The following is a 5,069-nucleotide window of genomic DNA, read 5'->3' on the forward strand; positions in this document are numbered from 1 at the left end:
TTTAGAGTGCATTACATTTGTAGTGATTGCATTCCATTTGTAGATTGCTTTGGGTACAAAGACATTTTAACAGTACCTGTTCTTCCAATCCATGAACATACGCAGTAGAAGAGCACTTACATATACATTTATAACTTGGTCAACACTAATGTTTATTACATGCTCTCCCCCTCTCTCCAGCATGATGATGCTTCAGATCACTGAGTGTCACTGTCAACCCAGACTGTGTCTAACGGCCCTCTCTCCAGTGTACAGTTCTGAGTAAATGGCCAGAATTCCTTTTGGGGTCAGATAGGGAATTGTTTTAGTCTGTGCATGCTATGTTGTTGCCAGGTCCTTCCTCCTGGGTACTGAACTTCTTCATTATGTGTTCTGGGTTGAAAAACTGGCTTGGGTAACTGGGAAAGGTATTGTGACTTTATTAGGGCAACTGCCCTTAGCTTCCTTGTTGTCTTCCATCATTAATATTCTGATGGTAAAAACTGAATAATATCCTTATTGGCTGCCCATATATGTTGCCCCTAAGACATACTGTGTTCTATTAACCATATCCATAATTCTCTGTGAACCCAATCCCCTAAACTGCCAGGTCAGCCCTGCTACATAGTGTGATATCATTATATCCTTCTGTCTTCTGGTAGTTAGGCATCAGTACCTGGTCTTTATATTGAAGAGGATAGGGAGAATTTTGTCCTCTCCATCTCTATCAGTAATTCTAGGTGTTTTTTAGGTTTGTTTTTGTTTTGTTTTGTTTTTTAGTTTTATGGGAAGAGTAGAGAGAGGGAGACAGAGGGTCCAAAGTGGGCTCCACACTGAGAGCAGTGCCCAGTGTGGGGCTCAGACTCACCAAATTGCAAGATCATGACCTGAGCCAAAGTCGGACGGCTCAACCAACTGAGCCACCCAGGCACCCCAATGAATCTAGTTCTCTAAGCCTCATTTACCATTAGGCATCAGCCCTACCTTACAGAAGAAAGCCACCACTGAACTTTTTACTTTAACCAAGTGATCACCAATGATACATGTGGATATCCTGTACACTTCATGTGTAATGAGAGCACTTTACTGGGTTATTCTTCCCCTCACCCCAGTCTGATCATGAGAAAAACATTAAACCAAATAGATCATTCTACAAAATGCCTGACCAGTACTTTTCCAAAGTGTCAAGGTCATAAAAAACAAGGAAAGACAAACTCACAAATCACAGCAGACTGGATTCTTGACAACTAAATGCAGTGTGGTATCCTAGATTGGATCCTGGAACAAAAACTTATAAGTAGAAAATCTGGTGAATAAGTAATGTACCAGTTGGTTTCTTAATTTTGATGCAGCAGTGATAAAAGATGTTAACATCAGGAGAAACTGAGTAAAGAGTATAAGGGAATTCCCTGTATTACCTTTACAACTTTGTAAATCTAAAATTAGTCTGAGAGAAAAGGTTTATTATTTATTATAAAGCCACAAGAAACAGATACAGCAGTAACGTTCTGGAAACTGGAAAGCAAAAACTTAGACCCCAGAAACCTGACTCCAAAGTCAACAGTGGAGAATGCCAAGAAGCAACCCTATATCTCCCCTTATGTAGAGCACCCAAATGTTCATGAATATGACATCAGGTACCAGTAGAAGGAGGCTGACTGAATATAGGATGAGTTGAAAGTATTTAGGACTTTTCAGTTTGATTCCCAGATGGGCTCTTCACTACTATGTAGCTTGGCAACAGCATCCCAGCATAAGCCTGTGTGTTTTTTTAGAAGGGCTAAAACAGGGTCTAGGAAACACCAGGAAGAGTTGAGGGGAGGATGACATACTGAAAAGAAGAAGGAGCACGACAATTATCAATTTATTGCCTCTCATCCCCAAATATACCCTTCATTGCTAATAGGAGTTGAATTGTGCGCCTCCCCCTCCCCGCCCCCACTCAAATTCCTATATTAAAGTCCCAACCCCTAGTACCTTATGATGTGACCTTACTTGGAGATGGGGTCTTTTCAGAGGTAAGCAAGCTAAAGGTCACCAGAGTAGCTCTAACCCAATATGCCTTGTAAAAGGCAAATGTGACACAGAGACACAGTGAAACTGATGTGAGGAAACAAGGGGGAAGAGCCATCTACAAGCCAAGGAGAGGCCTGACAGAGAACAGCCCTTAGAAGAAATCAACTCTGCCAACACTGATTTTGAACTTCCAGCCTCCACAGCTGTGAGACCATAAATTTCTGTGAGTGAACTAGGCTGTGGTATTTGATTATGGCAGCCCTAGCAAACTACTACAATTGGCTACATTACAATATTGAGCTCATTTTTCTTTCTCCTTTTTTACCTGGCATGCTTTCATTTGCTTTTTCTTGTTAATACTATCCAGTTGTTAGTGGTGTGTTTGTGGTTTTGGATGGAGACATCCAGGGGCTCTCAACCCTAGGGTATACAAACTCTGAGCTTGCAGCCTAGGCAATGTGACCACTTCTCTGGCTGGCAAATAGACTTCCAAAGCCCTGACTCCTTCTGAGCCTGCCCTTCAGCCTCATGGAGAGGCATTTCCTGCGCACCTGTACTCTGGAGGGATATACTCTCTCTCTCTCTCCCCCTCCCGCATTCATGCTCTGTCTCTCAAAAATAAATATGTTTTAATAATAAATAAAAATGTTTAAAAACTTTAAAAAAATGGAAGTGAAAAACTCAATAGAAGAGTTAGAAGATGAAGTTGAGGAAATTGCTAACAAAACAGTACCCAAAAAGTTGGAAAATAGGAGGGAAAAAGAGATTAGAAGACGAACAAAAAGACTCATGTGTGAATAATTAAGTATCCTACAAAGATAAAACAGTGGAAATAATCAATGAAATAATTTAAGAAAGTTTAACTGAAGGTCATCAGTTTCTATGAACAATGGGTAAAAACAGACCCACAATAAGATACATCATTGTGATATCTCAGTACAAAGAGGACCTTAAAAAAACAACAGATTTTGTACAAAGGACTGAGAATCTGAATGCATCAACCAACACTGATATTACAAGAAAATGTATTACTACCTTCAAAATTCTCAGGGAAAATGATTTCAATTTGTATAAAAGAAGTAAAAAAAAAAAAAGGTTTTCAGACACACAGGTTCTCAAAATTTTACTTCTTAGAACCCTTTATTGGGAAGTTACTGCTAACCAAAATGAGGGATTAAATGAAGAAAGAAGGTGTGGGACATACAAAAGAAGAAAAGGTTCAACAAAAGAAGGGAATCATCAAGGTGACAGATGAAGAGCAACCAGTCTAGATTAGGGCCAGTCAGAAAGCTACCAGCGATATATTTCCAAAATAAAATAGATTAATTGATGTGTTTGAAGATTTGGAGAGGAAATTTATATAACTGAAGAGTAATTTAGGGTTAACTAAATCATTGTTACATAGAACACCAGGAAAAAAGGTAAATTACTGATTCAAAAAAGAACCCTATGTGAGAAAGGAAAAGTCGCCATAATATATTACAGGGCTCAACTGTGATTGGCATATTTCATTGTCACAGTAATATAAACATGGATTATTAAGTAAATTCATGATATGACCTTATTGAGAAGAAGAGGGGTTAAGAGTGTGTATGATGTGTATGTGTGTGGTGGGGGTGAAGGGTGTGTCTGTGTGTGAGGGTGTGTGGGAGGGGTGTATTTGTGTGGTGTGGAGGGGGGTGTGGTAATGAAGAGGGTTCATTTTTATCTTCCATATTGACAACTGATGCTTAACCATGAATAATCAAGAAGTAGCTGGGATTTGGAGATGAAAAAAATGAAAAGGCTGCTTCTGGAGAGTGGGAAAGAGTGAGGTGGGGCAGGGGCCTACGTTTTAGTTTTATTTATTTTGATTTGGGTAGAGGGAACCACTGTTTTTGAAACAAGTTTTCTTTTTCTTTTTTTTTAATAGTTTACTGTCAAGTTGGTTTCCATAGAACACCCAGTGCTCATCCCAAGTTCCCTCCTCCATGCCCATCACCCCATCCCCACCCCATCAGCCCTCAGTTTGTTCTCAGCATTCAAGAGTCTCTCATGGTTTGCCTCCCTCCCTCTCCCCAACTATTTTTCCCCTTCTCCCCCATGGTTCTCCATTAAGTTCCTCCTAATCCACCTATACGTGCAGCACCTCTGGAAAACAGTGTGGAGGTTACTCAAAAAATTAACAATAGAACTCCCCTATGACCCAGTAATAGCACTGCTAGGAATTTACCCAAGGGATACAGAAGTGCTGATGCATAGGAGCACATGTACCCCAATGTTCATAGCAGCACTCTCAACAATAGCCAAAGCATGGAAAGAGCCTAAGTGTCCATCAATTGACGAATGGATCATGAAACAAGTTTTCTATAGCACGTTTGACTTTTCAGGGCTCAGCTCTATATTCTGTGGTCATCAGTAGCTCTCCTGTGAAGATGGCTTTGGATGCTAGCCCCAGGCTCTTGGCCTAACAGACGTTAACTTGTTCATTTGTAGAACAAAGAATTGTCATTTGAAAACTGCAAGGTGGCTCTTAGATTTCTTGTTGCTCTATAAATCTTTGATGCCAACTAACCTTTTCTAGAGATAAAAATATAACATCCGGTGCCTGCTTCAGCAGCACATATACTAAAAGGTGGAATACAGAGAAGATTAACATGACCCCTGTGTAAAGATGACATGCAAATTTGAAGTATTCCATATTTTTTTAATAATTTTTTTCAATATTTTTATTTATTTCTAGGAGAGAGAGAGACAGCGTGAGCAGGGGAGGGTCGGAGAGAGAGGGAGATACAGACTCTGAAATAGGCTCCAGGCTCTGAGCTGGCAGTCAGCACAGAGCCCATCGCGGGGCTCGAACCCACAAACCGCGAGATCATGACCTAAGCAAAAGTCAGACGCTTAACCGACTAAGCCACCCAGGCACCCCATGAAGGGTTTATTTTAAATTAAGCCTTTATAATCACTGATAATCTGCGAAAACAAATCCACAAGTTCTCTGAAATGGAAATAAAGTTATTTGAAATTACTTATGAAATAAATATTGAAATAAATAAATAAATATGAAATAATTCCATATTATGAAATAAATATTA

At 39.8% G+C, this 5,069-nt stretch overlaps 1 non-coding gene across 1 annotated transcript; it reads left to right on the forward strand.

Moving 5' to 3' along the window:
* Window positions 1-4,578: 4,578 nt before the first annotated feature.
* Window positions 4,579-4,681, forward strand: LOC144238049 (U6 spliceosomal RNA). The gene has a single exon (XR_013336994.1). It is a non-coding gene; the product is annotated as a U6 spliceosomal RNA (small nuclear RNA).
* The last annotated feature ends 388 nt before the right edge of the window (window positions 4,682-5,069 follow it).

Source organism: Crocuta crocuta, unplaced genomic scaffold (assembly GCF_008692635.1).
Source record: "Crocuta crocuta isolate KB4526 unplaced genomic scaffold, BGI_CrCroc_1.0 scaffold457, whole genome shotgun sequence".
Classification (NCBI taxonomy): Eukaryota; Metazoa; Chordata; class Mammalia; order Carnivora; family Hyaenidae; genus Crocuta; species Crocuta crocuta.